At 38.7% G+C, this 26,271-nt stretch overlaps 1 protein-coding gene across 5 annotated transcripts in view; it reads right to left on the reverse strand.

Annotated features, from left to right (window-relative positions):
• Itpr (Inositol 1,4,5,-trisphosphate receptor) overlaps window positions 1–26,271 on the reverse strand; it is a 1,013,977-nt gene that overhangs the window by 384,861 nt on the left and 602,845 nt on the right. The window lies entirely within an intron of this gene.

Raw genomic sequence — 26,271 nt, forward strand, 5'->3', positions numbered from 1 at the left:
AATTATTAAAAACAGCAATTTGTAAAAACCCTGTTGCTTTATCAGCAAATTCTTTCCTTTATTTTCTTTAATTATTAGCAAAATTATTAGCGGAAATATGCACAAAATATCGTTCGACCCGTCTAGCCGATTTGTATAGCGCCACAGCAAGTAGTGGAGACTTTGCATGTGCTCTGTGGAAGGGCAGCAGGGGTATATTTTTCTTGATAAGGTCATGGGCATTGAGGTCTAATTCACCCGCTTACCATACACATTCGCCAGTCTGGCAGTCTCTGTAGTGTCTGTTAGTTTCTTAGTGTCTAGACAAATACTAAGGGATTTTTAATTGTATAATCTCGCCGTACTTCTTTTTATGTGTAATAAATATGTAATATTGTTCCTTTGGTGAAAGTTTTACTGTATAGTACAGAATCAAAATCTTAAAAAAATATTATTGCCAAACATAAATTGGTAAAATGTCAACCTTTCCCTTTCTGTCGAAATTTGTTCAGAGAACATAATAAACTTACCATTTTGTAGCTTTTTTCTTCAGTTTTGAATTGTAATAATGTTATTTGCTTTACGTCCCACTAACTACTGTTACGGTTTTTGGAGATGTCGAGGTGCCGGAATTTAGTCATGCAGGAGTTCTTTTACGTGCCAGTAAATCTACTGACAATAGGCTGATGTATTTGAGCACCTTCAAATACCACTGGACTGAGCCAGAATCGAACCTGCCAAGTTACTGTCAGAAGGTCTCAACCATCTGAGACACTCCGTCCGGCTTCAGTTTTGATGTATAACGCCACCCCCCACCATCCCCACCTCAACCATTTGTTGTTTGCATATTATTTTGCCCCCGCACTTTTAATTCCCAATCGCCACTACTGCTTTGATGACTAATTCTCACCTTGTGGAGATATATATATCTTTTTTGCTACTTGCTTCATGTCGCACAGACACAGAGAGGTTCTATGGCAATGATGAGATAGGAAAACAATCTTCAGGGCTGCTGACAGTAGGGTTTGAACTCTCCACCTCCTGAATGCAAGCTTAATTTATTCCTTACAGTTACTCCTCTTTTTTAAGTATGCAATTATATCCATTTCAGCAAGTACAGAGTGGGCTAAGAGTTACAGCTTACAGTTACTGTTACCTTACAGTTGTTTCACTATGGGTTCTATGTCTCTCTATCTAATTTTTCAAAACAATAATTTCAAACCAGTCTTTTATATATCCTTTATCTATATTTTAGAAATGTTATTAAACTATTTACTCAAATGCCTGTTTTGATTTTGAATTTTGAAGAATTTGAATCTAAAGCAAAGAAATTGGACAATAAAGCAATATTGGTAGTTCAAGAATGCGGAACAGGTGCATACAGCATGGCAAAGAGCTTTAAAAACTTCCTTACTTTCTCGCCAAGCAATTTATTACATCAGAAATACACTTGAAACCACATGTTCGATGGTCAATTTGCCGAAATCTCATCGTCCTAAGTCTTTTAAAGCAAAAAAAAAAAAAACAAAAAAAAAACAGATGAATGTGGCTTTAACATTCGGGAACAGCTCAAAGAAATCTACATAATATACTTCTATGGAATTATCCATACTAAGAATGTCCTTGTGACACCTAATGCCTAAGCTTAAATTAAAACCATACCACCCACGACTGGCACATGGTCTTTTGGAGGACTCCCCGATCACTAATTGTAGTTTTGCGACTGATGTATTTCCAAATCTGTTTGGAGCCAGATCTTCCGGAAGAGATTATCTGGTCAGACGAGGCTTACTTCAAACTATCAGGTCATGTGAACAGGCATAACTACATGTACTGGGCTGACGATAATCCTCGTCTTACCCCCATCAATTCTCGATGATGATGATGATGATGCTTGTTGTTTAAAGGGGCCTAACATTTAGGTCATTGGCCCCTAATGGTATGAAATGTAATGACAATTTAAATGTTCAAAATCATCCATTGACCAGAATTTAAAAAAATGTGATGAAGAATGAAGGGATGGATATGAATTTAAAACAATCAGTGAATCCGACCCAGAAACTATCATAAACAATAGTATTACTGACCACGGCACTGCTTCTAAAGCACAATCCTGAATAGAGGATGCTTGTTGTCTAAAGGGGTCTAAAATTCAGTTCAATGGCCCCTCATATTGATCCTTATCACTAGTAAAGTAGAACAAAGTATTTGTCATGTTGCGGTACTAATCACAAGTAGCATAGACTCACGGTGTTCCACACATTATGGTACTACTCGCACGTATTGTACGTTGCACAGGTAACTCATACCTATGGTATTTCTCACATAATGGTGCCACTCATAGGCAACGCAAACCCATGGTGTTCCTCACTTAGGTGTACTAATCACGGGTGCCGGTATTCCCGTGGTGTTCCTCATATAGTGGGTACTAATCACAGACAATGCAGACCAAGAGCGTCACTCATATAGTGGTACTAACCACAGGCAACGCCCATACCCATCATGTTCCTCACAATGGTACTAATCACAGGTACTGGAAATCCACAGTGAACCACTCTCTGCTGCAACTAATCGCAAATCTATTGTGTACCTAACATAGTGGTACTACTCGCAAGTAAAGGCGACCCATGGTGTTCCCCGCAATGGTACTAATCACAAGTAGTTTCATGGTTCTAATACAATCATCCCTTGGTCAACCCTTTTAGTCACCTCTTACAACAGGCAGGGAATACCGTGGGTGTATTCTTCGTCTACATCCTCCACCCACAGGGGGTAGACAGAAAGAAAGAAGAAAAAGAAGGAATTAGTCACTTCGAAAAATGAAGTAACGGACGAAGAAAGGCAGGGGCCAAGGATGGCGTGAAAAATGAAAGAGTCCCTAGGCCTCGAATGCTCTAATACCGTCGGGGTCAAAAAAGAAAAAGAGTTTACCAAGGGAGGTCGGACAGGGTAGATGAAAGTGAGGAGCCTGTCACAAGTAAGTGGAAGCAATGCTAGGAGGACTCAGGTAAGGGCCCCATGGTCGCAAACCATGCTCCCAAGTTGAGAGCCCCTGGGGACCCTTTGGTCACCTCTACAAGCCTGATATCTCAGTGTGGGATGCACTGTCCAGCGAAGGTGCTGTCAGGCCAGTTTCCTTTGATGGAACTGTAGACGGGGTGAATTACCTAGAAATGCTTCACGACATGGTAATGCTACAACTCAGAACCAGCATCAGCTTCGCCAAACTGTTCATTCAGCAAGACAGAGCACTTTCCCTTTATGCTTTGGCAGTAAGGAACTACATTCAAAAAAACCTTTCCACAGCATTAGTTCAGGAAGAGGGGCACCAATGAGAGGCCACCGCGGTCACCTGAACTAACACCAGTGGATTTCCTTTTTGGGGTGTCATAAAGAAGAAGGTTTAAAAGAGAAATCCCCACACAATGGATGAATTAAAATCATTTAATGAAACTGATGCGGATAAGCTTTTTTGTCATACTGTGTCTCACAGTGTTACAGACATGTTTGAAGAATGATGCAATTTTGAAGGAGGTCATTGTGATCACTTACAAGATTAAACTGTATTAACTGTATTAAACTGTACTGAACTATGTAATGAAAAGTGCATACCTCTTACGTGTAAGGCTACTTTTGGCCCACCCTGTATATTCCAATACATTCTTTTCTCAACTAAATTAGAGTTTGTGTATAAAATACAGCCGCTTCTTAAGAGGAGGAGGATCAATGTTGAAGTGCTGAAATTTTTCCCTTCAGTAAGTTTTTTGGCATGTTTACAATATACTAATACAAGTAGCCCAATTTTAAGATCCCTTAATCACTGACGTATTACCAAGAACCAGTCCTCAAATGTAGGGCAGAGAAGGTGAATAATAATAATAATAATAATAATAATAATAATTATAATAATAATAATAATAATAATAATAATAATAATAATAATAATATATCATGTTCATGTACTGTGTGGCTGTTGTTGAACAGCAATGAACAGAAATCAGTAAAGCAACAGAAGTCCTTGTGATATAAATTTTGTCTTGTCATCATTTTGGGTAAACAAAAATATTTAAAAAACTGAAGAATTTATGCAAAGCAAATTATTGTATGAAGTTTTCTTATTTTAAAAAAATTATTAAATATTTAGGCCTATGAAGAAATGGACTATGAAGAAGATTTATATTCAAAGAGATCTTGGTATTTACATTTCCTGTTTTAAATTCAATTTTCTGTAAATGATATAAGGGGATGTGGATTTTTATACATGACTCGTGAGGCAGGGTGTGCCACGTGTAAGGAGCCCTTTCCTGTCGTTTTGTAATATCCACTAATATGCGAATTCGGCAGAAAGGATTATTCTAGATCATTGTCATTGGCCAAAATACAAGTGTTTTAAATGGCCAGTATATTATGATTTTTAATTGGTGAATGTGGCAAACTGGAGAGTTGCTATTGGTTATTTGTAATCACTCTATTTCCTGTTTGTGGCTGCTTGCGTGTGCGAGTTAATTTGTCCGCGTCTTTGAATTTGGAGCACTACAGTGGGCGGCCGCGTTTTGCGTCCATCCTGCAATGGGTCTTCAGCCGGCCAAGGTAAGCGCTGTTATGCCTTATGTTATTTAAATGCATTCTTGTGTTTCGGACTATTCCCACTTAATGTATCTTCAGTAATTATGTAAAATATCATCTTTTGTGCCGGAGTTTCCTCTAGTTTTCCACATTTTCCAAAGTAGAGCATTTATATGACTTAGCGATTATGCTAGTCCGCAACGTGTTGTTTTCAGAGCCAGACCTTCTTTTCTAAGTCTAGTTGTACTTGTAAGTAACTGAAACCCTTTCTTGAAGAGCGTAATTAATTTTGTTTCGTTCGAGGTTGCCTCCTTTCATTCTGTGAATTTAACCTTAATGTGAACCTCTATGTCAAAGTTTTCATTCCGTAAATTTCACTTTTAATGTGAATCTTTATGTCAAAGTTTGTTCATGACCGAAGAGCCTAATTGTTTCCCTAACACATCTTTGTTTTGTAACTCAAGTATCAGTTAATCTGCAGTTAATTTATTTGTTCATTTATAATTGTATGTTCATTTTCTCAATAATTATTTGTCTGTTGGGTGTATTATTGTAAGTCTTTTCTCCCCCATAACGTCATACGTTCCCATGGACCTCATAGGGCTTTCAACACCTTCCACTCTCCTCTCTTAGTTGTCATTTTTAGGCCTGTAAGTGTTCCCTTGTATTTGCTTTAATATTGCATATCGAAAGATACTCGTCACGTTTCCAGGTTCTGATGTGAATTCTCCACCGCGGCATCATTGTACTATTTCCTTATTCATATTATTAAGTGTCTATATTATTATTTACTATTTCGTCATTCACATTTTATTAACATTTATTTTTATCATTATTATTATTATTATTATTATTTATTTGTGCACGCGCTCTAAGCAATGCTACATTCTGTATATCAACAGACATTTCAAAACTTCATATACCACCAGACTGAACTAGGATCAAACACACCATCTTGGGCTCAGAAGGCCAGCGCTTCTATCTCCTGAGCCACTCAGCCCAGCAGTCCAACAAACTGTACCATGCAGTAAACCCAATTGAATTTCCTGTTTTAAGAATGATTAACTGAAGAAATTCCTTACACTCAAAGTGGATAAACAAACAAAATACTGAGAGGGCAGCTTGCTGAACAGTCCCATGGATTTTCAGTAATATCACACTTCAGGTGGAAATCAAAGGGTAATACACAATGTCAATGGAAGTTACAACCAGATCCTTCAAAATGTCAATATTCTTAACAATTCACACACACAGTTTGGCCTTCATTGCCAAGAATTGCAGGCTATTTTATTATTATTATTATTATTATTATTATTATTATTATTATTATTATAATAAACATTAAATTAATTGTTTTACATTAAAGAATTGTTTTACATTAAATATTGCCATCTATAATATTAACTTAATTAACTTAATATTAATTATAGTTTATATACCTATATATATACTGTTCATTTCTTGTTTATGTCTGTTGTAATGTGGCAATGAAGGCCAAGCCTGAGTGTGTGGTTGGCAGAAGTTTACAAAGCTGGCAAGAGCTGACAATATGGGTGTGGGGCATCAGAAAACAAAACAATACTGCTGGAAACTGTTGACGTTGAGTCGAACAATGTGAACAGCAGTCATATGTTGAGACTGTCAACAGCCCTATGGCTAAACCTGTCTGTGTGCAGCTGCTGTATGAAGAAACTGAGCATGCTGAGTGAAACGAAAGCGGGGCCTTTAAGTCAGAATTATCGCTGCCTCAGGTGATACCAGTGAGCTGGATTACCTGTTGTGAACTGTTGTCATTAATTCTTGAGCGCGCGTGTGTGGCACACGCAAATTGGGTCATCCTACATTAAATTACATCAATAAAGCAGGCAGTGTTTAATTCATTACAAAAGCCAGAATAGACCCCTCGTATGACACATCATTGTAATCAGCGTGAATCAGTGGACCAGATACTATAGGTTTTGACATCTGTCAGGAACATTCCAGAATATCTGTGTATAGTGACTACGTACACATATACTGTAAATCACTTGGATACATTTTGTGGTCATTTACTACAAGCTAATTGAGACTAGAAGCCATACAAAAATGGAGGCTCCGTTAAATGTGCTCTTTGAGATGTTAAGGAAGATGGAGGAGAAGATGGAGGGAAGTCAGCGGAAGGAGATGGCAGACAGAGAAAGATTGAAGAGGGTCACCATGAGATAAAGTACATCATCTAGACAGAAATAACCAAAGTGAAAGACAAACTTGAAGAAAAAATAAATGCGATACATGGGAGATTCGACAAATTTGACCATTATTGGTCCTTAATTGGTCCGTATTGACTCGTAACAATAATGTAAAACGGGTGATTATTTAGTCCACCCTATCAATATATTATCAATTTTTGATTTTTTGCAATGTTTTACATGTACATGTTTCGGCAGCCTTAACTCCCTTCATCAGTGCTTTCTACATCAATATCAATCTTCCCCAGATCCCAAGATCTAGCATCACTCTGTTTTACATTAAACATTGCCATCTTTAAAAAACAAAAAAAAACACACACACACACACACACACACACACACACACACACACACACACACACACACACACACACACACACACACACACACACACACACACACACACACACACACACACACACACACACACACACACACACACACACACACACACACACACACACACACACACACACACACACACACACACACACACACACACAGAGAGAGAGAGAGAGAGAGAGAGAGAGAGAGAGAGAGAGAGAGAGAGAGAGTTCATTTCTCGTTAATGTCTGTTGTAATGTAACACATTCACACATACTAGAACACTTTAAAACACTCGTGAAAAGTTCAAATATTCCTCCTATATTGTACAACTCTTACAAATATGTATCATAACCTTAGATGGATTTACTAGCCGAGTCGGCCACAGATAAACTGTTTCTTGTCACTATTTGAAATGTTGTTGCCATTTAAGCGTAGGCCCATTAAAAATCAACTATCTTATCGTCAATTTTAAATCTTGTTGATGTTAAAATCCTTTCTAGGAAGCACTGATTTATTATCAAATTATAAAACACATTAGGATTTAGTTGTGTATTATTGCTATCAGGTCAGATGAAGTAGTGCTTTACTGTTGTTGGACTGGATTTTTTAAACAGACTGGAACAAACATCCCGTTATGTCCTTGAATTTGTTCTTCTAGTATGAAAGGTTGAAGCGGAGGAAGCCTACCCTCTCGCCAGCCAGACACTTACTAGTCCGAATGTGGCCGACTCGGCTAATAAATCTATCTCAGGTTATGATACATATTTGTAAGAGTTGTACGATATAGGAGGAATATTTGAACATTTCACGAGTGTTCTAGTATGTGTGAATGTGTTACATTATAACAGACATTAACAAGAAATGAACAGTGTATATACAGTATATGGGTTAGAGTTAATATTATAGATGGTAATGTTTAATGTAAAACAGAGTGATGTCAGATCTTGGGATTTGGGGAAGATTGATATTGATGTAGAAAGCACTGATGAAGGGAGTTAAGGCTCCTAAAACATGTACGTGTAAAACATTGTGGTGATGATGATGATGCTTGTTGTTTAAAGGGGCCTAACATCTAGGTCATCAGCCCCTAATGATACGAAATGAGACGAAATGGTATGACAATTTTAAAATCATAATCCTCCACTGACCAGAATTTGAAAACGTGAGGACGAAGAATGAATGGATGGATTTGAAATTAAAACAATCAGTGGATCCGACCCACAATGCTCCACATTCCCAGGAACTAGCGTTAAACAATAGTGTTACTGACCAAGGGACTGCTTCTAAAGCACAGTGCAGACTCGATGATGCTTGTAATCGAAATGGGTCCAAAATCCAGGTCATCGGCCCCTCATAATGGAACATCGCTAGGAAAATACAACCATGCTATGTGTCGTGTTGAAGTACTAATCAAAAGTAGCGTAGACTTGCAGTATTCCACACATTATGGTACTCTGCACAGGTAATGAAATTCGCACATGTAACACAGATCTATGGTGTTTCGCACACTGCGGCGCTATTTACAGGCAACGCAAACCTATGGCGTTCCTCACAGAAGTTGACTAAACACAGGAACCCGCACTATCCCGTGGTGTTGCTCACAGAGTGGGTGCTAAGTATAGGCAAGGCAGAACCTTGGTGTTGCTAATTCCATGGTGTTGCTCATATAGGGGTACGAATCACGGGTACTATAAAAGCCGGCAACACACTCTATTGCTACAAATCACAAACCTATTGTGTACCTAACACAGTGGTACTACGCGCACGTATAAGTGACCTATGGTGTTCCCCGTGTGGTGGTACTAATCACAAGTAGTGGCACGGATCTAAGACAATCATGCCCTGGTCGCCCTTTTAGTAGCCTGTTACGACAGGCAGGGGATACCGTTGGTGTATTCCTCATCTGCGTCCCCCACCCATAGGGAGTTGTGTGTTTGGTCCGCGAAAGGTATTTTATTTCCCTCAAGTCCACTGACAAGCCGGTTAGGACCCGCCTATCCGCCACCTGGGACGTGCCACATGGGAGTATCACCTCTCCCCCTGGTATGAGAGCGTAGTAGGTTCGTGGTGTAAACATTGTAAAAAAATCAAATACTGACTGGGCAGACTAAACAATCACCCGTTGTACATTACAATGGGAGATTGACGAGAAATTTGATGTAAAGATAGGCACAACTGATGAGAGAATAGAAAAGGTTGATCAAAAATTCAACGCTATATGCCAGGACCTGCAGAGAGAAGTCACCCAACTGTGCAATAATGTACGAGAAGGGACCTATGCTATAGTACCATGTTCCACTAAGATGATGCTACCAACGTTCGACAGGAAGGTACCATGGAGTACATACCTACAGCAGTTAGAGACTGTAACAATACAAACTTTTGAACTTTGATCTTAGAAAAATGTGAACTCCACCATTTAATGATGATGTTAAAAGAAAAAATTAATGTAACGTAATTCAATCACAGCAATACGTAAGTGTATGAAATTATGAACAGCCTGTTTTATTATTAAAGGACAGGCAAGTATATAACAATGATGTGATTTTGTGTTTATTGACATTAATGGAAGTTTGAATGTATTATAAGAGTTAATATTATTCATCATTGTGTAAATGAGGAAATTGTAGCTATATCTAGAGAGAGGGTTAAAACTCGCTGGTTAAACCAGAAGGGGATGAATCATACAGTATGAAAAAGCCGGTTAAAGATCTAGGTTTAATACTGTAATCAAACAATGTAAAAGAGAAGTGTAGTGCTAAGCGCATGGTGCGTAAAACTTTGCAGTGGCCAATCAGTACAATGAGAATTTCAACTAATTTTAAGCACGGTATCACCGATTGACAGTCCGGCTCTTTGGCTGAATGGTTAGAATAGTCGCCGCTGATTCAAAGGGCCCAGGGTTCGATTCCTAGTCGAGTGGGAGATTTTTACTGTAAATGTTTAATTCTCCTGGTTCGGGAACTGGATGTTTATACTGTCCCCAACATCCCTACAACTCGCACACCACGAACAACACTATTCTCCACCACAATACATGCAGTTCCCTATACACGGCAGATGCCGCCCACTCTCATCGGAGGGTCTGACTTACAAGGGTTGCACCAGGCTAGCAACAGCCACACAAAATTATTATTATTATTATCGATTGAAAGAAGCTAGGAGTTCTGGCGTGCATAGACACCTACCATTCGCTTTTACGGACATGACTTCCATGTGGTCCAGGTGCTTATATGGACTGGCCTTGGCAGGATGCAAACGCTTGACTTGGCTACACTTCGCTAAAGTTGGCCTGATATTGTGCATCGTGAACACTGAATATTGCTTCACTTGACTTTATACAGAGGGGTTCAGAAAAATGTAGACACTCTTTGATAGTTAACACCTTTGGAAAAAATGACACATTGTTGCAATTCTTGCACAATAGCATAGTCCACTGTTTTCTCAACAGATGATGGTCACGTGAATGGCACAACAATCTTGGCGCGCGTTTTCCAGCAGATGACAGTGAAGCAATGAATGAAGATTGTCGTTTGAGCAATGCAAGACCGTACTGAAGAGGTAATGGAAGAAGGAAAACATGATAGAGGTACTACAGCAATGGCGTAATGTGTACGGAACTCAGCCACTAACACATACGAAAATTTATCGTATTCGGGACAAATTTGAAGCTGACGGTACTGTTCAGGATGTGCATAAGAAAAGGTCTGGCTGACCAAAAGCATCAACAAGTCCAACTTCCAGTACTGCTGTGTTGCAACACTTTACTATGTCATCTCAAAAATCTGTGAATCAGGGCATACGAGAAAGCAGTGTAAGCTGATCAACTGTACGACAAATTCTGAGGGCTGCAAAGTGGAAAGTGTACATTCCAAGATCGCTGCATTCTATGACGAGGATGAGCTGGATCAAAGGATGGAGTACTGTAGGCTGTTTGAAGACATGCTTCACGAGGATGAACGCTTTGCAGGGATGGTTATCTGGTCTGACGAGGCGCAATTCAAACTGAACAGTACTGTAAATTGTCAGAACTGTGTGTACTGGGCTCCTGAAAATCCTTACGTTCACGTGGACAAACATGTTAATCCACCCAGTGTTAATGTGTGGTATGATCTGTCATCATGTGGGTTGATTGGCCAATTCCTCTTTGAAGGTACCGTAAATGGTGAGGTGTATCTTCATGTGCTGCAAGCATCGATTTTGCCTGCCATCCGAGAGGTGTTTCAAAATGAAAGATTTTACATACAACAAGATGGTGCTCCGTCTCACTACCACAGAGATGTCACAGCCTACTTGGATGAAACTCTACCTGGATGATGGATAGGTCAAAGAGGAGCTGTTGAGTACCACCACAGTCTCCAGACTTTACATCTCTTGACTTCTACCTATGGAGGACCTTGAAAAATGAAGTTTATTGACAGAAGCCAGCTACACTGAACAAGCTATGAAAAACCATCGAGGCGACCGTGCAGTTATCACACTGGCAACACTGACAGCCGTAGCTCAGTCAACAGTTCAGTGGCACTGACATCATTTGACTGCTAATGGAAGGTCACTTTGAACACACAAGATAACCTTACCCCCGTGCAAGAATTGTAACAGTATGTCATTTTGTTCCATTAATACTATCAAAGAGTTTCTGCATTTTTCTGGACCTCTCTGTATTGTTACATCACTAGGAGTTGACTTGTGACTTTTGTGGCCGTTGCTGAACGGCAGTGTATGGAAATCAGTGAAGCAACAGAACTCCTTGTGATATAAATTTTGTTTTGTTATCATTTAATTTTGTCTTGTCATCATGTTGGGTAAACAAAACATTTAAAGAACTGAAGTGTTTATGCAAAGCAAATTATTGTATGAAGCTTTCTTATTTAAAAATTATTAAATATTTAGGCCTATGAAGAAATGGACCATGAAGATGATTTATGTTCTTTTACATTTCCTGATTTAAATTGTATTATTTTCTTAAGTATGGAAAGGGATGTGGAAATTTATACATGACTTGTGAGGCAGGGGGTGCCACGTGTAAGTGGCCCTTTCCTGTCGTTTTGTAATATCCGAGAAGATGCAAATTCAGCAGAAAGGATTATTCCAGAAGATAATTATCATTGGCCAAAATTCTAGTGTGTTTATTGGCCAGTATATTAGGATTTTTAATTGGTGAATGTGGCAAACTGGAGTCTTGCTATTGGCTATTTGCAATCACTCTATTTCCTGTTTACGGCTCCTCGCGTATGAGAGTTAATTTGCCCGCGTCTTTGAATTTGGATCACTGCAGCGGGCGGACGCGTTTTGCGTCCGTCCCACAATGGGTGTTCAGCCGGCCAAGATAAGCGGTGTTTTGCCGTACGTTATTTAAATGCATTCTTGTGTTTCAGACTATTCCCACTTAATGTAACTTCAGTAATTATGTAGAATATCATCTTTTGTGCCGGAGTTTCCTCTAGTTTTCCACATTTTCCAAAATAGAGCATTTATATGACTTAGCGATTATGCTAGTCCGCAACGTGTTGTTTTCAGAGGCAGACCTTCTTTCCTAAGCCTAGTTGTAATTGTAAGTAACTGAAACACTTTCTTGAATAGTGTAATTAATTTTGTTTCGTTCGAGGTTGCCTCCTTTCATTCTGTAAATTTAATCTTAATGTGAACCTCTTGTCAAAGTTTTCATTCCGTAAATTTAACTTTTAATGTGAATCTCTATGTCAAAGTTTGTTCGTGACCGAAGAGCTTAACTGTTTCCCTTACACATCTTTTGTTTTCTCAAGTATCAGTTAATCTGCAGTTCATTTATTTGTTTATTTATAATTGTATGTTCATTTTCTCAATAATTATTTGTCTGTTGGGTGTATTATTGTAAGTCTTTTCTCATCCATAATATCATACGTTCCCATGGACCTCATATGGCCCTTGCACCTTCCACTCTCCTCTCTTACTTGTCATTTTTAGGCCTGTAAGTGCTCCCTGTATTGGATTTAATTTTGCGTATCAATGGATATTCGTCACGTTTCCACGTTTTGATGTGAATTCACCGCCACTGCATCATTTTCTATTCCCTTAGCCATATTATTACATGTCTATATTATTTACTATTTCGTCATTCACATTTATTTTAAATATTTATTTTTTTTATTTTTTTTATTTGTTATTGTGTACGCGTAGTCTTGAGCTACCATAACAACTTTCAACAGCACGGTGGTGTCACTTAATATTATTATCTTGTACAGTGATGGTACGATTTTTCTCATCTTTTAAGGTGATGGTGGTTTTTATTCAAAGTATGTATGCAGTTAAAATGGAATGGTGATCTCATGCTCTCTAAATCGTCAGTTAGAGGCTTGGCCGTATGAAAGCTTGAAATCTGTATATATATCTGTGAAATTGGTGCAGTGAATCCTGGCTGGTGATGTCTTCGAACAGTAGGGAAATGGACTAACTTCTATAGATGGTTATGGCAATATAGGAGGCTGAGTGCTCAAGATTGAAGACGTGTGATAGGTCAGGGATGCAATTTGTAATGTCTTTGGAGTGTACAGATCAGGAAAGGGTAGTGCAGATGCTGATTCAGAATTATTTGATAAGATAATCAGCTATGTGGGAAACGATAAGGAAAGGAGTGTGATCGTAGCGGGTGATCTCAATTTACCAAATGTCAATTGGGAAGGTAATGCAAACGACAGGAAGCATGACCAACAAATGGCAAATAAGTTAATATGGGAAGGGCACCTGATTCAGAAAGTGATGGAACCAACTAGAGGGAAGAATATCCTGGATGTGGTGCTGATAAAACCAGATGAGCTCTATAGAGAAACCGAAGTAATAGATGGTATTAGTGATCACGAAGCTGTTTTTGTGGTAATTAAAAATAAATGTGAAAGAAAGGAAGAGATTAAAATTAGGACTGTTAGGCAGTACCATATGGCCGATAAAACAAGCATGAGGGAGTTTTTAATAAGCAACTATGATCGGTAGAAAACGGTAAATAAAAATGTAAACAGACTCTGGGATGGGTTTAAAGCAATTGCTGAGGAATGTGAAAATAGGTTTGTACCATTAAAGGTGGTAAGGAATGGTAAAGATCCACTATATTATAACAGGGAAGTAAAGAGACTAAGAAGGAGGTGCAGGTTGGAAAGAAATAGAGTTAGAAATGGCTGTGGAAGTAAGGAGAAATTGAAGGAACTTACTAGGAAATCGAATCTAGCAAAGAAGTCAGCTAAGGATAACATGATGGCAAGCATAATTGGTGGCCACACTAATTTTAGTGAAAAATGGAAGAGTATGTATAGGTACTTTAAGGCAGAAACAGGTTCCAAATAGGATATTCCAGGAATAATTAATGAACAAGGGGAGTGTGTATGCGAGGATCTTCAAAAGGCAGCAGTATGTAAAGATTGTTGGTTACAAGGATAATGTCCATATAGAGGAGGTGACTAATACTAAAGAAGTATTAAAATTTACCTATGACAGCAATGACATTTACAGTAAGATACAAAATTTGAAAACTAGAAAAGCAGCTGGAATTGATAAGGTTTCTGGGGATATACTAAGACAATGGGTTGGGATATAGTACCATATCTGAAGTACTTGTTTGATTTTTGTTTGCATGAAGGAACTTTACCAAATGAATGGAGAGTTGCTATAGTAGCCCCTGTATATAAAGGAAAGGGTGATAGGCATAAAGCTGAAAATTACAGGCCAGTCAGTTTGACATGCATTGTATGTAAGCTTTGGGAAAGTGTTCTTTCTGATTATATAAGACATGTTTGCAAAATTAATATATGATTTGACAGAAGGCAGTTTGGGTTTAGGAAAGGTTATTCCACTGAAGCCCAACGTGTAGGATTCCAGCAAGATATAGCAGATATCCTGGATTCAGGAGGTCAATTGGACTGTATTGCGATTGACTTATCCAAGGCATTTGATAGGGTAGATCATGGGAGACTGCTGGCAAAAATGAGTACAATTGGACTTGACAAAGGAGTGACTGAATGGGTGGCTCTGTTTCTAGAAAATAGAACTCAGAGAATTAGAGTAGGTGAAGCTTTATCTGTCCCTGTAAAAATTAAGAGGGGAATTCCTCAAGGCAGTATTATTGGACCTTTATGTTTTCTTATATATATCAATGATTTGTGTAAATAAGTGGAATCAGAGACAAGGCTTTTTGCAGATGATGTTATTCTGTACAGAGTAATAAATAAGTTACAACATTGTGAGCAACTGCAAAATGACCCCGATAATGTTGTGAGATGGACAGTAGGCAATGGTATGATAAACAGGGATAAAAGTCAGGTTGTGAGATTCACAAGTAGGAAAAGTCCTCTCAGTTTTAATTACTGCGTTGATGGGGTGAAAGTTCCCTTTGGGGATCATTGTAAATACCTAGCTATTAATATAAGGAAAGATCTTCATTGGGGTAATCACATAAATATGATTGTAAGTAAAGGGTACAGATCTCTGCACATGGTTATGAGAGTATTTACGGGTTGTAGTAAGGACGTAAAGGAGAGAGCATATTTGTCTCTGGTGAGACCTCAACTTGAGTATGGTTCCAGTGTATGGGACCCTTACCAGGATTACTTGATTCAGGAACTGGAAAAAATCCAAAGAAAAGCAGCTTGATTTTTTCTGGGCGATTTCCGACAAAAGAGTAGCGTTACAAAAATGTTGCAAAGTTTGGGCTGGGAAGACTTGGGAGAAAGGAGACGAGCTGCTCGACTAAGCGGTATGTGATACAAATTCTTATAATTTTGTTAATTACCACCTATTCAATACAATAAAAACTTAATATAAACTTACATACTTATTAAGATGTTGATATGGTACATGTTTCGCTCCTTTTTCGTGAGCATCATCAGCCAATTATTATTTACTTAAGGTTATATAAGATCATGAAACAATTCTTTTGGATTAAGATTATGCCTATAAACCTGATTGACAAATCTTATAATATTTTACAAGTCATATAACAATAAAATTATGTCTTTAAGTTAAAACATATTTGTCTAAAATCTATCTAACATTTTATTGACGAAACTCATCTGGTGAACATCCTTTAAAATTATTTAAAAAATAAAAAAACTTTTGAGATCTGGCTAATTGTATTGATTCAATGTTGCTCAACTTGTATGATTGTTGTTAAAACTTCGTTACCTATATTGACAATTTTCTGCAGTTGATCACTGTCTATGTTATGGACATTTAACTTGTTCTCATTGTTGCTGGAGTAACATTTATACAAATGTATTGGCATTAATTTTATATTGTCAATACGAGAATATTACAGTACATACTTCAATTATATTAAATTGTATTATATACATACATTTTCACAATCTGAAACAATTACAGGCTGGATCATTAAGCTATTCACAGAGTTCCGTCGGCATTTGAAAGCACAGTGCCAGACACTGAGTATAGTGAGCTGATCTTCAGGAGCTAGCATTTTGCTTCAATCAAGCGACTCGCCTTCGACTTCTACACAATTTAAGGACTTCATATTTATTAAATTATGTTGAGACTTCGCGCCTGATGGTATATGCAGGCTGGCTCACTTAACTGTTCACCTCTTCTCGTAAACATTTTGAGACACTGTGCCGAACTTTGCGTGTGTTGTGCTACTATTCAGAAGATTGCACCTTACTTCACGATTTAAAATCGCGCAGTGCTAATCCCCATTATCTTATATTGCTTCTTCAACTGTTTTTGTGAAAGACTCGTCCTTTAATTTCATATTTACCTATGCATTGTTTTTGCATTTTTATTCGGCTGATGATGACCCAGATTGGGCTTGAAACCGGTATCGCTTCTGCTTATAATTAAATAAGAATGTAACACTGCATTTCTTGTTTACTTGTATTGAATAGGCTGAACTACATTATTTGTTATTTCAATTTAATTGTGATACAGTTCAATACGGAACATCATGAAATTTTTATCTTTAAATTCATCAGATGAATCGTTATCACTTTCCTCCACCCAAGGCACTAAATTATTTTCCGAGTCACAATCAGCACACACTTCTTCTAACATACCCAGTATATCGCTTTCCTGCAAGTAATCTGCACTTTTGTATGATTCACAGGCCATTTTACAAGTGCGCAAAGACACCGAGAACAAACACGCAGTTACACAACAAGTTAAGATAGCACGTGTTCGAATGTCAACAGGAAGTTGCTTTACTAAGGAATGTGGTTTGCATGTTCATTCATCGTTACACTGATCCCTTATTTTGAATCTGTGAAAGACTGAATTTGGGCGACATCTGTGGGAGCTACAATCAACTACCTTATTTACTCGCATATTAGACCCCTTTCATTTCCACTTTTACAGACCAAAAAAGGTGGGTCCAATATGTGATAACCTCAAATTATGTGAAGTGAACACATGGCTTCTAAGGTATAAACAGCTATAAATTATCCAGGTAAACATTCTACACTATTCTTTAACAAACTTATGAATGTATTTGAGTTATACTGGCAATTTTTGTTGGACAGCAGTATTTCTAAATGTAAAAAGACAACGAATGGTGAACAGGACATTTAGGCCTACATATAAAGTAAATATAGTCAGTTTTAGTTACTCATATCATGTTATTCGTTTCATCTTATTAATTCCTCTGTTTAGGTTAACGTCAGGAAGGGCATATGGTCGTAAAAACTCGCTACATAAATTAGTCTCACTCCATACTCGACTCTGTAGAGAAAAGGGATAAGGGTATCATATTGTGCAATAATGATACAAAACAACTTAATGGCTAGTCATTTGTTTTTGTCAGTTGAGCAGTAGGCGTACCACACAGTAAACTTGAGTAAACCTAATCACTACTTATTTGAATTATTGTCTTGTGCCGCCAATTGCCCTGCTTCCGGCATGTCATCATTCCAAATGACGGTCATCTTCACTGCCATCTCGTCAGCCATGCTTCGAGAGCATTTGAGTTTCCGTCTTTTATGAAACTTTTAAAAGTAGTTTTGTTCCCGACTATGGAGTCCAAACAGTGAGAATCTATTCTGAAATCTTTTCTGGAGATGGTCTCTGATATTCCCAGTCAGTGTATGTGTAGCAGAAGCCACTCTTTCCACATAAAGCCATGCTTTGGTAGAAAGCGTGCCAAACAACCAGCTGATGACTAGCGTATGTTATGAGTTGTTCTTCCGACTGTAATACATAGTGACTAGAAGCGATCTTTGGATAACTGCTGATGTTCAAAGCCAATTCCTTATTTTTAAGTATATTTCATGCTTGTTCTCCACATTTATCACATCAGAATATACCGAAACAGTTGTAAATGAGATAAGAGAGTCCACGCTGTTTAGGTTAGGTATGCTAACAAGTGCACACATAGTGCCAAAAGTTCCACGACAGGAAGATTAAAAATAAATAACAGGGAAGTTTGCCACATTTATGGATAGCTACAGGTGTGGCGGTAATGCATTTTATTATCATAATGTTCAATTTCGTACGATTGTTGTCTCCATTTTTTATTAATGCACAGTATGTTTTGTTCGGCGTTTCCGAAAATCGTCAAATGGGGACGTAAAATTATGATTATTATTTGTTAGGAACATTGGCGAGTAAAACAATAGTTATGATTGAATTGTTTTGTAATCATGTTTTAAACCTACTTCTCTCCGAAAAAGAACCTATACTGGCCTGAGTTATGAGATATTAAGCTATCACTTTGTTAATGATCTCGCTTGCTATATTAATAGCAACAACCGTGAATATTTTGTAACTAAAGTAAACTTGCTTCCTTATCTCGAGGTGGCACAGCTCTTTTTAGACAGGCCCCCAGTGGAAGGGAGTTGCATGTATCATTTTTACCGATATCAACCTTTCTGCCATTCGTAAATTTCTGGCAATACGGTACCAGGAATCGAACTCAGGTTCCCGAGAACGGCAGCTAATTGTGCTAACACTTAAGCTGGCGGACATTCTTAACTACAAAACACAGACATATATACAGTACACAACTGATGTGTGCTTGCAGTGCGCGGGTTGGACACAAAACTATTCACCATTTGTGCGATGTCATAAGAGCTGCAGTAGGCCTACGCTACGGAGGCGGACATTTCTTAACTACGAAACACAGATGTACCACATGACTTCGATGCGTGTTTTCATTGTGTGGATTGTACGGACGAAACTATTCACAAATTTGTGTGAAGTCATCAGAGCTGCAGTAAGGCTTGTACCCGCTTCAAGGCGGAATAGTTGTTCTCCTCTGATGGGGTCTTGTATGCACGTTTTTTTTTTTTTTCATTTTCTTCGTCTCGAAAAGACAAGGGGTGTCTAATACGTGAGGGGGTCCAATACATGAGTAAATATGGTATGTGAACATATGCACTTCAATGCCAATCGGCATGGTTGGCACGAGTGTGTTAAATTATAATTTTCTGCTTCTGAATTGCCGTCTTCATAAAGGAGATGTCAGTTCTCTTGCCAACAATGCTGCAGAAAAATGAGGGAGTACTTTACTGCAGCCATCCTTTGCCACAAGGGTGACAACGAAGCACTTCTCATCCAAGATACCCAGCAAAGAGTAGAAAAAAAAGGCCAACTAAAAGGTGTAGGGTCTGTTAAGATGTAAGAAAAAAGAACACCAGGAAAATATGTATCAATAGACTGTAGCGAGCTCAAGGAGTCTGTACACAGCAGAACATGTCGGTGCTGATCAGACAGATAGAATAGAGCTCTGCTGTGTACACACTACAGGTTTCCGGGAGAGCAAAAAGAAACCTATCACGAACGCACAGCCCACTTTTGTTTCTGCCCTCGAACCATCCGTGTAAACAATGACTGAATCTGGATACCGGGCAACAACGGACAGGAAGAGCCTCCAATAAATCGAGGGGTCCATGTTTCCCTTTGGGCCAGTGTGCAGATCCCGGATTACTTCAGGTCGTCGCATTATCCACGGAGGTACCCCATTTGGTTGTCTGACAAGACAGGGAACAGAAGGTACATCAAATAATCCGTAAATGAAATGGCGTATGGCTTTTAGTGCCGGGAATGTCTGAGGACATGCTCGGCTCGCCAGGGGCAGGTCTTTTGATTTGACGCCCGTAGGCGACCTGCCGTCATAATGAGGATGGAATGATGATGAATACGACACATACACCCAGCCTCCGTGCCAGAGAAATTAACAAATGATGGTTAAAATTCCTGACCCTGTCGGGAACCAAAGGCCAGCATGCTAACCATTTAGCCATGGAGCTGGACGAGCATTCCGTAACTGCTATCCAAGCGTATTCCAACCGGCTGCATGGCTCGAGGATAAGCAGTGTGCAGCCGACTGTTTCCATTGTGGAATACGCAAGAATAACTTGGGTGAAGTGGCATCTGTCGAAAATTTGCAGCATAGGACAGAAGCATTTACTGGCGCCACAGGTGTAAAGGTGACACACCAGATTCAGCGAGCAGGCTAGCATCGAGGCTTGTACAAATAGATCCCGTTGCCGAACTAACCCTGCTGTGGTGGATGCTATTCAGTTTTGCAAGGACGCTTTGCCTTGCTGACCCATTACCTGCACTGCTGTAGTCTAATCTGCATAAAATATGTACCCTATAAAACCGTAGGAGCACCATGCGGTCAGCCCCCAAAGTAGTACCGCTAAGAAACTACAAAATATTCAACTTCTTAGTGCACTGCACTTTTAACTACCGCACGTGCGGCTCCCATGATAATTTGCTATTGAAAAGGAGCCCAAGAAATTGGTGTCAACTACAGGAAGAGCCACATTCCCTAAGAAAATCTCAGGATGGGAGTGAAGAGTGCGCTTCCAACAAAAGTGTACAACAGAGATCTTTGCGGTTGGAAACTGAAAGCCATGTTCCAAAGTCCACTGTTCCACTCTTCAAATAGCCTGCTGTAATTGTCACTCTGGGACTACCATATTTTGCGAGCTATAATGCAGCGAAAAATAGTCTACATATAGCAATGTTATTACTACTGAACCAGCAGCAGTGACAATACCATTTATGGCAATCACGAACAGAGTGACACTATGAACCGATACTCCATTTTCCTGAAGATGGTATTGCAAATATGCCCCACCTACTCGGACACAGAATAGACAGAGGGACAAAAAATTCGCAATAAACACTGGCAAGTTACCTCGGAATCTTCACTGATACGGGACTAAAAGAATACCATATCACCATGTGGTGTCATAGGCCTTTTCTAAGTCAAAGAAAACAGCCACCAAATGCTGTTTGTGCAGAAATGCAACCTGGATAGAAATCTTCAGGCATACCAAGTGGTCAGTGGTCAAGCGAGTGGTTCGAAAATGACATTGATACTCAGACAAAAGTCCTTTCTTCTCCAGACACCACACAAGTTGGCAATTTACCATCCTCTTAAATAGCTTACATAAACAGTTAGTACGACAAACAGGTCTGTAACTTCTTGCAGGCTTGAGGACACGAAATTACTATGCCCTCTCGCCACTGAGGCGGAAACTCACCCTCTACCTAGATTCGGCTGAACACACAAAGGAGATATAACAACTATCCTCACTAAGGTGTTTCAACATCTGGTTATGGACATTTTCTGGTCCGGGAGACGTGTCTATGCAAGGCGCTGCGGAGTTCCCACTTCATAAAAGGCATATTATACTCCTCTGAGGCTTGAGTGGCAAAACTGAGGTGATGACGTTCTGCTTCCCACTTCAGAGTGAGGAAATCACAATGGTAATTCTTGGAGCCAGACACATCCGCAAAATGAATGGCTACATGATTAGCAATCGAGAGCAGTTCATTGTTGATAAAGCGTGCAATGGAAATTCCCGGTACTGAAGATGATCCATGTATACCCGAAATACACCGAAGTTTAGTCCACATTTGAGATGACGGTGTATGTGACGTCATAGACGATACATCTCTCTCCCGTGAAGTTTTCTTACTCTGCCGAATAAGAACTCGTGACTTAGCACGGTGTTTTTTTTAATGTTACCAAGTTGGCTAAATCTCATTCAGGAAAGAAACAAAGAGCATCGGAAAAATACCCCAGAAGGAATGATAAACTATAAGAAACTAAAAAACTTAGTTACACAGAAGTGCCGAGAGGCGAAAGAAAGATGGATGAATGACATTTGTAAAAGCATAGAACATGATATGAAAATCGGAAATGTTGACAGAGCATACAATCAAGTAAAAAGAACACAATTCAAGGCTAAAATGAAATCCAGTGTAATAAAAGATACGGAAGGAAGTCTGTTAATAGAAGATGAGGAGGTAATGAAGAGATGGAAAGAGTATTTGGAGGATCTATATAATGGAGAAGAAATTGACAATGTAGATGAGTACATCATAAAACAAGACCAGGTTTCACAAGATGAACTAGGTCCTCCCATAGTGAGAAGTGAATTCGAAACAGCACTGCAACAGCTGAAAAAGAACAAGGCTCCTGGACCAGACAAACTGCCTGCTGAACTGTGGAAAAACTCTGGAAAAAAGCTGAAGGATGAACTCTTCAAAATCATCCAGTACTGCTATGAAAATGGAGATATGCCAGAGGATTTTGTTGAAAGCAAAGCAGTACTTCTGCACAAAAAAGGAGATTCAACAGAATGCTCCAATTACAGAATACTAAGTCTTGTTTCACATGCAGCAAAAATATTCACATGCATATTAAAAAACAGAATCAAAATGAAAATTGAGCAGAATCTAGATGATGATCAGTTTGGGTTCAGGAAAGGAGTAGGAACAAGAGAAGCTATTATAGCACTTAAAACCATCTTGGAGAGAAGACTGGAGCTTAACAGAAATACATATATAGCTTTTGTAGACCTGGAAAAAGCTTTTGACAATGTTCATTGGAAAAGGCTGTTCAAAATTATGAAGGACATTCATTTGGACTGGAAAGACAGAAAAGCAATACTCAACCTCTACATCAATCAAAGAATAAACATCGAAAGTAATGATAAAGTATGCAAGGTGAGAATAAGGAAAGGAGTAAGACAGGGGTGTTCCTTATCACCATTTCTATTTAATCTGTACATTGAAGAGGCCATGAAAATTTTTAAATCCAAAACACCTGGCATTAAAATAAATGGAACAACTGTACACTGTATTAGATTTGCCGACGATATTGCACTTCTGGCTGACAATGAGAAGAACATGCAGATCATGCTCAACAAATTAACATCCATCTTAAAAGATTTCCAACTTAACATTAATGTAAATAAAACTAATGTTATGGTTGTAAGCAAATCTAAAATGAAGCCAGAGGCACAGCTCAGAATTGGAAATATTTTAATAAAACAGGTGCACAAGTTCTGCTATTTAGGATCAGTTATTACCGATGACAACAGATGCACTGTGGAAATAAAAAAACGGATATCCCTGTGTAAGAAAGCCTTTGAGGAGAAGAAGCAGCTCTTAACTAATAAATCCTTAAATACTGAACAAAAGAAATTATTTATCAAAACGTTCATTTGGAGTGTGCTGCTATACGGCTGTGAAGGATGGACTCTCTTGAAGGAGGACATGAAACGACTAGAGGCAGTGGAAATGTGGCTATGGAGGAAGATGACTAGAACTAGCTGGATTGAGAAGAAAACTAATGAAGCAGTGCTTAGAGAAATAAACACCCAGAGGCATTTAATAACAGCGATAAAAAGGAGAAAAGCATCAGTTTTCGGTCACATTCTCCGGCATAATAACTTCATAAAGAACTTGTTCGAAGGCAAGGTGATGGGAAAGAAAGGCAGAGGAAAACCACGGAAGAAGATCATTGAAGAGGTAGTTGAGATGATGGGATGCCAAGGTTATGGAGAGATGAAAAGGATCGCAGAGAGAAGAGATCAATGGTTGCAGCGACAAGGCGAAGCCTTTAGATGATGATGATGAAGTTGGCCATAGTAGGCTGCCTATGACAGCGTTTATCAGTGTGATGGCGATCTTTCATAGCTGCTGCAATTTCTTCATTCCACCATGGAACGAGTTTTTGGCAAGGAGTCCATGAAAAGGACGGAATGGACTCCTCAGCAGCAGCAAGAATAACTTGTGTTATGCAAGTTATGTCACCGTCTACGCTCTCCGCATGGTCATGTCGTTGAAGACAGCTAATACTGTGAACTTTGGCCAATCAGCACATTTAAGAATCCATCGAGGAGGAGTCTCAATGGATTTCTGTTTCAACAAAGTAAGAACAATGGGAAAATGGTCACTGTCACAGAGATCAACGTGTGTATTCCACCAAAACAGGGGAACCAGCGTTTGGCTGCATAGACTAACAACTACATGAGAGTATGTGCCATAACATACACTGAAATGAGTTGGTTCACCTGTATTTAAAATACATAAATCCAACTCTCTTACTAATGTTTCCAACTCCCTTCCCCTGGGACAAGGCATTTAAAAGCCCCATATAGGGTGATGGGCATTAAAATTTCCCAATAAGAGGAATGGAGGTGGAAGCTTATCTATAAGATCAGTTACATCATTTATATTAAGAAGCTGGCCTGGTGGAAAATAAACATTACACACTGTTGCTACAGCCTCCAGCGTGGCTCTTAGTGGAACCTCTTCGCTATAGGCTCCGTGCGTATAGCACTGTGCTGCTGCGGGTGGATACTACGAGAACTACTTAGAGTCATCTTCATCAACAGCTCGCCATAAGAAGCTGGAATATGTGTGACGTTTACATGCATTTATTCAATTATTTTACAGTGCGGTCTTCAGATGGTAATTTTTTAATGTCCCAACATTCCGACAGAATGATGTGCTTGTTCTTGGCTGCATTAATAGATACATTTAAACCTAAGAATTTCATTTTTTGTCCGTATTGAACTGAGAAGGATGATAGGAAAAACTTAAAACGGTCCACCTTTTCAATACAAAAAGTTATATTTTATTTATAACATGTATTTGTACTTGGAACTAGTTTCGACGCTGTGTTTGCGTCATCATCAGCCAAAATGGGAAACAGGCAAGCATGTAGGCATTTATGTTACACAAGGCGTTACATTAAACAATACACATCTTACAAGGAGATAAAAACAGGGACGAATATAGGAAACAAATGAATCGTTGAGAAAACAAAAGTTATACAAATTAAAAATAACCTTAACCACACATCTTGCAGTGCAAAAGTGTTCTTCTTGAATGATTCCTGAATGTAAAACACACGCGCACACATTTCTGAGGAGCCAGCAGGCAGGACAAAGTAAAGTGAAACCTTAAGAGTTCTTCTGAGAAGAGTTCATCATTTTTCTATGTTCCGACTAACTAATGAAGTCTCCCTTGAGTTCCTGATAAACATATACAACAGGAAATTCTCCTTCACTCTCCACACTAGCTATAAAGAACAACGGTAAAATTTTAAATATTGCGCAGAGACGTGAAAGCATGATTTTGAACATGATATAACTCCTTCAGATAACCCAGTTTTTACACAAGGTGTTACATTAATTAATACACGTCTTACGAGGAGATAAAAACAGGGACGAATGTGGAAACACATGCATCGTTGAGAAAGCAAAGTTATACATATTAAAAATAAGCTTAACCACACAACTTGCAGTGCGAAAATATTTGCCTTGAATGATTCCTGAATACAAAAGTGTGTGCGCGTGCGTTTTGTATTCAGGAATCATTCAAGGCAAATATTTTCGCACTGCAAGTTGTGTGGTTAAGCTTATTTTTAATATGTATAACTTTGCTTTCTCAACGATGCATGTGTTTCCACATTCGTCCCTGTTTTTATCTCCTCGTAAGACGTGTATTAATTAATGTAACACCTTGTGTAAAAACTGGGTTATCTGAAGGAGTTATATCATGTTCAAAATCATGCTTTCACGTCTCTGCGCAATATTTAAAATTTTACCGTTGTTCTTTATAGCTAGTGTGGAGAGTGAAGGAGAATTTCCTGTTGTATATGTTTATCAGGAACTCAAGGGAGACTTCATTAGTTAGTCGGAACATAGAAAAATGATGAACTCTTCTCAGAAGAACTCTTAAGGTTTCACTTTACTTTGTCCTGCCTGCTGGCTCCTCAGAAATGTGTGCGCGTGTGTTTTACATTCAGGAATCATTCAAGAAGAACACTTTTGCACTGCAAGATGTGTGGTTAAGGTTATTTTTAATTTGTATAACTTTTGTTTTCTCAACGATTCATTTGTTTCCTATATTCGTCCCTGTTTTTATCTCCTTGTAAGATGTGTATTGT

This window comes from Anabrus simplex, chromosome 2 (genome assembly GCF_040414725.1).
Source record: "Anabrus simplex isolate iqAnaSimp1 chromosome 2, ASM4041472v1, whole genome shotgun sequence".
Lineage (NCBI taxonomy): Eukaryota > Metazoa > Arthropoda > Insecta > Orthoptera > Tettigoniidae > Anabrus > Anabrus simplex.